A 12307-nucleotide genomic window follows, 5' to 3' on the forward strand; every position below is an offset into this window, starting at 1 on the left:
GACTGTAAATCATTTGTATTGAGGACACTGACCAGTCATATGCCACCACGTTACCTCTTCTCCAGCATTGCTGAATAGACCTCATCAGGGAGGCTGAGGAGTGTAATCCCCCTGTAGTTGGAGCACACACCCTGATCCCCTTTTTTAAAAAGGGGGATCACCACCCCGGTCTGTCAGTCTAGCAGCACTGTCCGAGACATCCACACAATGCGACAGAGGCATGTTAGCCAAGAATGCCCCACAGCATCCAAAGCCTTGAGGAACCCAGGGTGGACCTCATCCAACCTTGGAGCCCCGCCACTGAAGACCTTTTTGACTGCTTCAGCAACTTCAGCCCCGGAAGTAGTTTAGTCCACCCGAAAGTCCCCAGCCTCTGCTACCTCATTGGAAGGTGTTTCAATGGGATTGAGGAGGTCTCTGAAGTATTCCTACCACAGATCTACAACGTCTCAAGTTGAGGTCAGCAGCTCCCAACTCCCATGGAGCACCCCTTCCCCCCTGAGCCCCCGGATGATGGATCAGAATCTCCTCGATGCCCACCGGAAGTTGTTCTCCATAGTCTCCCTGAACTCCTCCCACGCCCAAGTTTTTTCCTTGGCAACCACCAAAGCTGCTTGCCGCTTGGTCTGCCGGTACCTGTCAACTGCCTTCGCAACCCCTCAGGCCAAAGAGGCCCGATAGGACTCCTTCTTCAGTTTGACGGCATCCCTCACCACTAGAGTCCACCAGCAGGCTCCAGGGTTGCCACTCCGACAGGCACCAACCACCTTAGGGCCACATCTGTGGTCTACAGCCCAGACAATGGAAGCACGGATAATGGCCCATTTGGTTTCAATGTCCCCCACCTTCCTTGGGACATGGTTGTAGTTCTGCCGGAGGTGGGAGGTGAAACTCCTTCTGACAGGGGAGTCTGCTAGACGTTCCCAATAGACCCTCACATTATGTTTAGGTCTGCCAGGTCTGAACGGCATCTTCCCCCACCATCTGAGCCAGCTCACCACCAAGTGGTGATCAGTTGACAGCTCCTCCCCTCTCTTCACCCAAGTGTCCAGGACATGCTGCCATGAGATCAATGATATGACCACAAGGTCAATCAAAGAGCTGTGGTCTAAGGTGTCTTGGTGTCAAGTGCAAATATGGACATCTTTATGCCTGAACATGGTGTTTGTTATGGACAATCCAAGATGGGGACAGAAGTCCAATAACAGAACGCAGCTGGGGTTCAGATCAGTCGGCCGTTCCTCCCAATCACTCTCTTTAAAGTCACTCTGTAGTAGCCCACGTGAGCGATGAAGTCTCCCAGTTGAACAAGGGAGTCCTTGAAAGGAGCGCTCCCAAGCAGCCCCTCTAGGGACCCCAAGAAGGGTGGATAAACTGAACTGTTGTTGGGTACATAGCCACAAACAAACAAAAGTCAGAACCTGTCCCTCCACCTGATTTTGGAGGGGGGCTACCCTCTCATTTACTGGGTTGAACCCCAATGTGCAGGCGACCGAAATGGGGGGCAGTCAATATGCCCACACCTGCCTCGCCCCTCTCGAGAGGTCTGGTTCCAGACCCCACGCTGTGTGACAAGGTGAGTCACACTATATCTAGATGGAATCCCTCAGCCTCGCGCACCAGCTCAGGCTCCTTCCCTGCCAGAGAGGTGACTTCTGCAGCCGAAGATCAGACCGCCAAGAATTTTACCCGAATTTTTACCAGACTAAATATAGTATGTATGCAGACACCTTGGCCTTTTTAAGTTCAACCCATAACTGTAAAAGAGTCTCTGCCCACCTCATATCTACAGGTTGTTTGAAATGTGTTTATTTTCATTCCAGAGAGAGAAATCCCTGATAGCACCTAGTGGAATAAATTGTTGTGTCAGCGGTATAAATCAACCACCCCTTTACACCTTGACATGCATTATGCCAATTTTTTAATGCAACTTTAATCCATGCCAACTGCTTGGCCTGAGTCTTTCATTATGTTGTAGTTGCAGTCATTATTTATAATGTTCAGTAAATGTCTATCAGAGGACCACCAAAGGGGTGATATCCTGATATCAGCATCTGCTGGAAGACATGTTTTGATTTCCTTGGCTGGGCTAATTGATTTTAGTTTGGCCCCTAGTGGATCACAAAACAAGACAATAGTCATAGTCAAACATACTATAGTTGTAAACTTTTTTGTTTGATGTTTAATGTTTGATGTTTGAGATTCCTAATGGACAACCCCCCCCATCCCCCGTATTCACACACACATACACACATATATATATAAAGTTAAGCCTAGAAAATATTTGGACAGTGATACAATCTTCTTGATTTGGGCTCTACATGCCACCACATTGGATTTGAAATGAAACAGCTTCAACAGAATTTAACTGCAGACTTTAAGGTTTTATTCAAGGGTTTGAAAAAAAATGTGATTGAACATTTACAACTTATCGCAATTTTTAGACAAACGCTCCTCATTTCAGGGTCTCAAAAGTAATGGGATAAATAAATATAACCGTAAGTAAAATGTTACTTTTCAATATTTTGTTGAGAATCCTTTGGGGTAAATGACTGGAAGTCCGGAACATCACCAATCGTTAGGTTTCCTCATTTGTGACGCTTTGCCAGGCCTTTACTGCAGCCGTCCTCAGTTGTTGGTTGTTTGTTGGTCTTTCTGCGTTAAGTTTGTCTTGAGCAAGTGAAATACATCCTCAATTGGGTCGAAATCTGGAGATTGACTCGGCCATTGCAGAATATTCCACTTCTTTGCTTTAAAAAACTCCTGGGTTGCTTTTGCAGTATGTTTTGGATCCATCTGTTGATTTGGCCACTCCTAACATTTCAGCTATCTCTTTGATGTATTTCTTTTTTTTTTCAGCCTCAGGATGGTCTTTTTCATCTCCTTTGAGAGCTCCTTTGACTGTATTTTGTGTGTTCACAGCAACAGCTTCCAGATTCAAACACCACACCTGGAATCAACTCCGGACCTTTTAACTGCTAAATTGATGAAAGGTTACTGAGGGAAGAGCCCATGCTGCCTTGTTATTTTTTTTTTGTCTCCCTTCTGACTCAATTGTCCAATTACTTTTGGTCCCTTGAAAAAGAGGCGGCTACATATTATAGAGCTGTATTTCCAATTTTGATCAGCCTACACTCAAATTACAGCTGAGAGTCTGGACTTTAAGCCCATATTAATTATATAAATTTTATCCTGAATTGGTAAACAGCTAAAAAAACAAAACTTTTGTCACTGTCTAATTATTTCTGGGCCTAACTGGCTCTATACTCACACACACACACATTCACACACACACACACATATCTATCTATCTCTCTATATTTACATATCTATATACTGTATGACAATAGCTGACCCAGCTAACCTATAAATCATACCGAGACAAAGATGGGAATGCGCATCCATACATTCTGAAAAGACTAGCTGTCATTGTAATCAGAGCGTGTGGTCCAGTAGCAGTCCCCTAAAAATGGGCATAAAATCTCCCATAACATATCAGTTGATTTATTGACAGTAAAGCTGAATAGTTTATAGTTGAATAAAAGATGTTTAACAATGCTACTGATATATTCAATAATTCGCCAAGGACATGTCCTTTGTATACACCATCTGCAAAATACCAATGAGTGAAAACTAGAAATATTTAAATATTAAAATTATGTGAATCTACAACTTAACTTTCATTATGTAACCCATTGGATATGTATTCTGATGAATATCCTGGTTTTGATTTGGTGTAAGATATGGCAATTTTTTTAATTGTCATGTAATCAATGATAACACAATCAGTGATCAGCATGAATGAAACTTGAGTTTGAAAAATGAGTTTCCTCCACAGGGTGGCTGGACTTTCCCTTAGAGATAGGGTGAGAAGTTCGATTATCCAGGGGGAGCTCAGAGTAGAGCTGCTGCTCCTCCGCATGGAGCGGAGCCAGATGAGGTGACTCAGGTATCTGGTCAGGATGCCTCCTGGACACCTCCCAGGGAAGGTATTCTGGGCATGTCCATATCTGGGAGGAGACCACGGGGAAGACCCAGGACTTGCTGGAGAGACTATGTCTCCAGGCTGGCCTGTGAATGCCTTGGGGTCCCCTCAGAGGAGCTGGACCATGAGGTCAGGGCCTCACTGCTCCGGCTGCTGTCTCCACGACCTCACTCCTCATAAGCAGGGGGGAGATGGATGGATGAAAGGATGTTGCTAGAGAAGTAGCTGGAAGGAGCAGTATTGTACCTTTATAGATCTAAAAAAGTATATGACTGGGTTCTGAGAAAGGCCTTGTTGTAAGGCATGAGGAAGTCTAGGGTGGCAGGGAAGTGTGGTAGTTTTGCAGGAAATTTTTGAGAGCTGTAAGATAGTGATGAGGTGTGCCATAATCCCTGCAGAGAAGTTCAAGGTGGAGGTGCAATTGCTTCAGGGTTCAGCTCTGAGCCCCCTCTTGTTGGCTATGGTGATGGACAGGCTGAGAGATGAAGTTAGACAGGAATCACCATGGACTATTGCCGATGACATTGATCTGTGGTGGGAGCAGAGAAAAGGTAGAGGGAACATCTAAGAAGGTGGAGGTATGCCTTTGAAAGAAGAGGAATGAAAGTTAGCTGAAGAAAGAATACAGAGGATATGTGTGAATGAGAGGGATCCAAGTTGATTGGTAAGGCAACAGGGAGTAAAGACAAGTAGGTTGGAGAATTTTAAGTAGTGACAGCAACAGAGAAATGGAATGGGTGAAGAAAAGTGTCAGGTTGGATGTGTGATATGAAAGTATCAGCAAGAATGAAAGGAAAGGGATGTAAGATGGTGGTGAGATTAGCAATATTGTATGCTTTAGACGCTGGCATTGAGGAAAAGACAAGTAGCAGAGCTTAAAGTAACACAGATGAAGATGTTGAGGTTCTTTTTGCCACTGAACACGAATTAGTCCATCAGAGGCACATGTTAGACGTTTTGGTGACAAAATCAGATGACAGACTGAGACATGAGACACGAACTGGGGAGATAGTGAATATGCTGTATGAGTAGAAGGATGTTGAAGGTGGAGGCTTAGAGGAAGACCAAAGAGGAGCTTTATGGATGGAATGGAAGAGGACTTAAAGTTAGTGGGTGTGATAGAGGAGAAATGTGGTTAAATTGAGGCTTATGATTTACTATGGCAAAAAAAAAGTCCTGCTGGAGTTAAGTACAAGCTGAATGAAAGCTACTGCATATACACATTAATGTTACTCAATGCCATTCCAATCTTGAAGTTCAAAAATAGTTAACTCATTACTGGTATTACAGTCTAAAAAGGGATAAATCAACAAATTGCTCAAAAGTTCCTGATCATGTAATTTTGAATGATATTTGAATCCATTAATTGAAGGAATGTGTTCATCCATGTATTACCTTGAGCACTCTGTCTTTTTTCCACCAATGATATTCATTTTCTGTGTAATTACCATTTTAAATAGCATAAAACAAAAATTTTCTTTGTGTACTCCAAAGACCTAAAGGATTAATGCTTGGGTTTTGACACTCAAACTGCCAGATAAAATTGGCTAAAAGGGCTAATTTTTTCATGTTTTCAAATAGTTCCTACCAATGAGTGTCCCCTGGCCACCAGTATGTTATTGAGATAAAGGAACATAAAGCAAGGTCATGCAACACAGAATCCACCAGCCTCTGAGAGGCCAGTGCGTGAACTCAAAAAGCCCAAAAGGCTGATCACCGCAGTCTTGGACACGTCCTCTGCACACACTGGCACCTGATGATAATCACAAACCACTTTCAAAGTAGTGGTACCCGCCAGCCGTATGGGGAAATCCTGTATGTGGGGATGGAATAGTGGGGTGACATTGTTTAAATGACTAAAGGGCCCGAACAACCTCCCCCATGTGGCGCAGCGAGGCCAGCAGGCTGTTGGACAACCTCACTATTCCCAGGCACTACATAATGGCAAACTCCTTAGCCATAGCCAATTTTACCGCATCAAGCTGCAGTGCCGGCGCAAAAAACTGGTGGCCCTACAGCAGGATCAAAATGCTCTACACCAAGTTTACAAAACGTGTTGGAAAAGGTAGATGTCGTGAATAATGGCAAATGGCGAAAGACACAGCATCAATTAAACAATGCTTCATAAAAATCACTAGCAGACCATCAGCCCACTGAAAATCTGCGGTAATAGGAACAGTAATGGAGGTGATAACAAGGTTCCACTAAAAATGGCACCTGTTGAAACACACAGACACCAACTTAGTGTCGAATGCCGCAATGGAAAAACCATTAGTTGCGCTCAGTTGTGGACTGCCAGCGTCAGCCTGTGCGTCCACTCTATTTGGTGGGAGCAGGCTCTTCAGGAAGAGGGGGTCCAACAGACACCCTCTCCCTGTCCTTGAGTCTTTAACAAAGAGCTGCTCGCTGAGTCCACCTGCGATCACTCCCACTACTGGAGTACTGGACTTGGTGTTTTCCCGGTGCCTCAAACGACCACGAAGAGATGTAGCACCGCACCATGTCACTGAACTGCTGGTGGGAAAAGCAGAGGCCGGCTGTAACATCAAACTCTAGACAGTGAACTGTCTGGTAGCCAACAGGACCTGATCGGCCTCCTCCGACAGACCTTGGCAGTCACCTGCGGCCAGACACCAAGAGTTAGCTGAAGTAACGAGCAACAGAGGTGGGTGCTGGTGCGGGAAGATATGCGGGAAAAGCAAGCCACCTTCGTCTGAGCCTAGCAGCAAGTTGTCCATAAGGTCCATGGCCCTCTATCTGTCCTCTCTGTGGCAGACAGACTCTACCTCTGGCGCAGGAGCGTATCTAGCTTGTTGCAGGGCGTCACATAATAGCTGCATGCCGACGACAAAAAAGTATCTGGAGTTGTTGGTGAAAAATTCCAAGCAGAAAAAGTGCTTCAACATGCTGGAACCAGGAGGATGGGTCGCTCTGCCAGGACTCTGGGAGCTTCTCAGCAGTGGGAGAACAACTGGCTGTGGGAGTTTGGGCAGTATGGCCTAAGTGGATTCACACACTTAATCTGAGTTAGACATGTTCAATATGGGGATCACCAATGTGGTGGGATGAGGAAAGATAATAGAGACAAAAGCGAGTTTAAACTTTATTCCTCATCTCCTGAACCAAATCTAACAAGGGAACACAGTGAACCAGAAAACACCAGGGACCATGCGCCCAAGCTAACAGTCCTGTCAGGTGAGAGGCACCGTCCCTAGTGTCCACTACAACATTACATTAAAGGATGAAGATATCATATTCTATGCTTAAATTATGTAACTGTCACAGAAACTACCCTATTGCAAAGACCAATAGGGTAGCTGGGAATCATGTGTGTGTGGTTTGGGGTGCAATGAATTTTGTTTTTTTTTAATCTGGAATTAAGTGGGAACAATTAGTTATATTGCAGGCTCGTGTGGCGTGACTGTGGCCAGCAACAGCTATTGCTTTTAAAACAGATTTTTTACCGTCACCTGAGTAAAACACTACAGTATTTTCTGCGGTAAATCAAAGGGAATCCAGGTTACCAAATTGTTATTGTCCGATTTAATCAATATTTATACCAGCTACATAAAAACAAAAATAAAATCTCCCCACATATCTGAGTTTGTATAACATTGTAAAAACAAAATCGCTGTGTTGACTGACCAGATGCCTTGCTGACAGCTTCCTCCTTGATTATGCCGGTGACCAGTCTTTCATCATTAGATGCTACATCTGCAAGAGCGGGTTGTTGAGATCCTTGCAGGAGAACATCAGTGTCTCCTGGCTGTGGTGTTTCTTCGAGTGGGCTTTACTTGTTTCCCGAGGACCTTTTTTATGCTTGTGAGAGAATACTGTTGGCACAATGTTTGGCTTTAGTGTCTGTTAAAAACTATTACCCATGTGCTCTTTCAACAGCTTAGCTCAGCAAAATGCATCAAATGCATCTGAAGATGTGAGATCCTTAGGAAGTTTTGCGCATTCACAAGCAATTGAATGCTCCTTTTTTTCCCTTCTTGTCCCTTGGAAAGTTGTGTAGACTAGCATCAATCCCTTTGTTTATCTTGGGCTCCCCAAAGCAGACATTATTACTTGCTTTGGGGTAGCTGTACTGAATGAAAGAAACACTAGCAGAAATCCAAAGTTAACATGAGCAACATCTATATGTCTTCAACCCAGCATTTATTACGCTCAAACAATGGCGGCATCCCTGGGTTGAAATGTGTTTGAATTGCAATTTTTACAGAAATAACAATTTCTTTTCCTTTTTTAACAACACATACTAGCATGAGACAAACAGTGGGGTTCCCTTTGACTCTTTGATAAACCCACTGCAAATTGGCAGTGGGTTTATCCCTTCAAACCATTAGTGGATCAAGTCCAGGTCAATGTATGCATCATGAGACATGCATGAATGAAATGTAAAGTATAATATTTTGATTTTTAATTTCAGTTTTGTCTGTTTTGTTATGCTGGTTCAATAAGACAGCAATTCCATCCATACATATTTCTTCCCATACCTTTATCTTGTAGTCATAGTCAAGCTAATGAATCACACACTAGACCTTGGCTATAACGCTCATTAACTAAATCATATTTTGTTGATACCGGAATGCATTTCCCTGATAACACCAATGTTAAAAATTATCATCACCATCAATCTAATGAATGCAATGCAGGTTTTAAAGGAGGGGGGAAAAGAAGTGAAAAAATGAACATGTGTGTTTGTGTTTGTGTGTGTGTGTGTGTGTGTGGGAGGGGTCTTCAAACCTTTGTACACTGTAATCTCCTCTCACTGCATTCTTTCAGATGCAGTTGTTTGAAACGTCAGTTACACAATGACTGCAATCGCTGGAGTCATATCATGTTTCTTTTAAGCTCTTAACACCTCATGTCAAAACCCAATAGCATTAGTTTAAAACACCAATCACATTATACTGATGGTACTAGATAATTCCTGCTGGAGATAGATTAAGATACTAAATAGCTATTAAGCTTTAAGTATGAGGTTTATTAGTACAGAGGCAATCAGGCACCTAATGAGAGCATGCAAGAAACTCCTAAAATATTAATACTAGTCAGACTAATAGCTTTTGGCATGGATACATTGTTTTATATTTTGCAAGTATTTATTTGTTTGTATAATTTTTGAAATCCAGTAGTAATGTACACCACACCAGGAATTGCTACATATATAATGTGAACACATATTTACACTTAATATTCTCCCCCTTTTTCTTGTAGTTGAATTCTCCTTTCTTTAACTTTGATAAACTGCTCTTTCTCTCAGCATCTTTTTCTTCAACCCTCTCCCCATTGTTCTGTGGAATATTTTGCAAACAGATCAAATCATGCAAGGCAGGGTTGCCCTCTTCCCCAAGTTAAGCAATGTAGACCGCATACCTGTAATGATGACCACATACCCATTCTGTGGGTGCTATTCTTCTACAATATAATTCTTTTGTTGTAGAATGAAGAAAAGGCTCTTTAAAATAAAGAAATTGTTAAATTTTGAATTTCATATCATTGTTGTCCAGGTCCATACCGCTTAAGTCCATGTGTTTTTTGTCAATGCACTGCTTTAATGTTAAGAATATAATTCAAATATCTTGTGAATTCACAGCCAAAATTCATACTTTGCAAGTTAGAATATGTGTTAATCTTCCTCTGGTTATGTTAGAACTCGTATATATACAATAAACATCTTATGGATGCAACTGGGACTCATCCTCAGTGATGGATCCTGGGGTCATTGGGTGTTTTGGGTCTCACAACATCATACACCCTCACCCAGGTGACCCAGCTGGGGTTGATCAGCAGCAATTCACAGGTCAGCCTTCTTATTCCAAAGCAACCGGGGGGCCTTCTTTGTGGCTTCGCTAGCGGATGTGATGGCTCTCTGTTTTGCCGCTCTGGCAATGCCCAAGCAACTCAGGACTTTGTAAAAAGAGCGTCCTGCAAAACCCCTGCAGCTAACTTCTACAGGCTCATAGATGGTTCTCTAGCCTCTCCGACTGCACTCCTCCACCAGCTCCTCATACTTGTTTCCTCTCATTGGCTTCCTCAATTTGCTCTTCCGAGGGCAGGGGTCGGCAACCCTTAACACGCAAAGAGCCATTTGGACACGGTTTCCTCAGAAAATGAAACACTGGGAGCCGCAATTACTTTTTGACGTCTAAAATAAAGGTACTACTGTATGTATTGCTTTTTATTACCTTTACACTTTGTATGAACAAGTGTGTTGTGTGTTGCTTCTGAAATTCACAAAGTATTACAGAGAAAATTAAATTTTATTTTTGTAATTAACTCATTTTGAGCTTTGGGCTTTCAAAGCGTGTAGCGGAGCCTTGACCTGGATTTTAAAAATAAATCGGGAAAAAAATCACTGTGTCAGTTAACAATAAAAAATAAATATTTGCAAAATATCTTCATAAATATTTGTTTTACCTGGTTTATGGGACTTCTGCTCCTGAACTGCGCAATCGGGACTTCACCGGCTGGCGGGTATACCGGCTTCCGCAAGTGTAACGTTATTCTGAGCGGCAAAAAATGATAGATATAATTTTATTTAATATTTCAAGATCACAATTATCTTCCAACTTGGAACTAAAAGTAAAAAAAAGGAATCAACGCAAGTGAAATAGACTTCAATTAAATATTTAAAATTTATTTTCCTGAGCCACTTGGAGCTGCAGTGTAAAGATGAAAGAGCCTCATGCGGCTCTGGAGCCGCGGGTTGCCGACCCCTGTCTTAGGGCACCGTTAACTCCAATATGTTTAGATGTTTTGAAACCTCAGAGGTCATGATAATATCTGGATGGAGAGTTGTTGTCGCAACATGTTGGGGGAACCTCAGCTGCTTTCCCTGGTCAACCTGCAGCTGCCGGTCAGACGACGTGGGGAGGAGGCCTGTTGTTACATTTCTGTTGTGCCCGTTTCTCTCCAGCTTTGATGAAGGTGACTGCCTTTTTTTGGAGCATGATGGTGCTTGCCGGAGCTGATGGCTGAGGCTAAGCTCTCAGCGATTGCCTTAAGCACCTGGTCATGGCGCCACCGATAACAACCATCAGCCAAGGCCTTCGGGCAGCTGCTGAGGAGACGTTCTAAAGAGACGCTTCAAGAGCAAAGAGGGCCGTATGCTTCAATCATACAGTCTAAAAAGGCTCATCACACAGAAATGTGTTCTTATGATGCTAATCTTTCATCCGCAGACATTTTTGAAATGAGAAATTGGTTTGATCTGACCACATTTAATGTAATTCCATTTTATTGGGATGTAATTGGCATACATGTGGTTGTGTAGGAGAAATTAGGAAGAAAAAAGTTGTCCAACTGGACCAACAGTTTTTAACTGCTATTTGTCAAACTCTAGTGTTTCTCGCTGTTCATTGCTTAAAATGTTGACTTTCAAGTCTATTTGGCCTTCTTTTATGTCCATTGATGGTATTCTAATCTAAATTTGTTCTTAATCCTTATTATGCAGAAGTAAATTCAGCGTCTGAATTTTGCAATAGACATGTGTTTAGTCAACATTTTTTCCTGATTTAATGGACTACACCTGCAGCCACAGTAAAAGCATGACACCAAAGAATTTTTTTTACATACTTGCCCTGTAAACGTTGTTTTTCCCCTCTCTGCAGCAAAGTTATCCGCATATTTTTGTGTGAAGGACAGGCTTGTTTTCTCTGGTTGACCTGTAACACTCAGCATCAGAAAACACTTCCAAACACAAAATCAGTATGTATAAGCCCACATCACTGGTGTTACGTCCGGGCCTGGAGAGGAGAAACGAAGCAACATAAAATCAGATGTAATTGGTATTTAATAGTGCAATTTATTTTGGAAGCTTGTAAAAGAAAGTGCTGTGGTAGTTTCAGTGACCAAACTAAGGAAAAAGGGATTGGTTGGCTGCTGCTCAAATCCAAGAGAGGAATAAATCACACTTCCTATGTGTCCGCAGGTAGAATACAGAAAGGAAACAAAATCCATGCTACATGAAATTGGTGGAAAAACATAAACACATCAGTCAGCACCCCAGACACCCACATAGTATTTATCCTCAACACCCACACAGTATTTGGCCTCAACAGCCATGCAAGGATTGGCCTCAACTTCCCACACGGTATGACAATGTTTCCCCTTGGCGTACTTTACGTCAGCCGCCCCGTTAAATGGCTGTGCACGGCTTAAAAAGTCAGTTCATGGTGATTGGCCAGAGCTGATTGACTCTGCACTCAATCTTTTGTAGCACCAGCAGGAACCCTAACCCAGCCACAATATCTGTTCCAGGAACCTCACAGAACACCTGCATGATAAGTTGAAGCACACAGAAAGGGGGAGGGG

The 12307-nt window shown here is 42.8% G+C and overlaps 1 protein-coding gene across 1 annotated transcript in view; it reads left to right on the forward strand.

The window, feature by feature from the left end:
- LOC147235776 (protein kinase C-binding protein NELL1-like) overlaps positions 1 to 12307 on the forward strand; it is a 218364-nt gene that overhangs the window by 171564 nt on the left and 34493 nt on the right. The gene's annotated exons all lie outside the window — the stretch shown is intronic.

This window comes from Fistularia commersonii, chromosome 3 (genome assembly GCF_037954325.1).
Source record: "Fistularia commersonii isolate RoL2024-O1a breed Wild chromosome 3, RoL_Fcom_v1.0, whole genome shotgun sequence".
NCBI classification, from domain to species: Eukaryota; Metazoa; Chordata; class Actinopteri; order Syngnathiformes; family Fistulariidae; genus Fistularia; species Fistularia commersonii.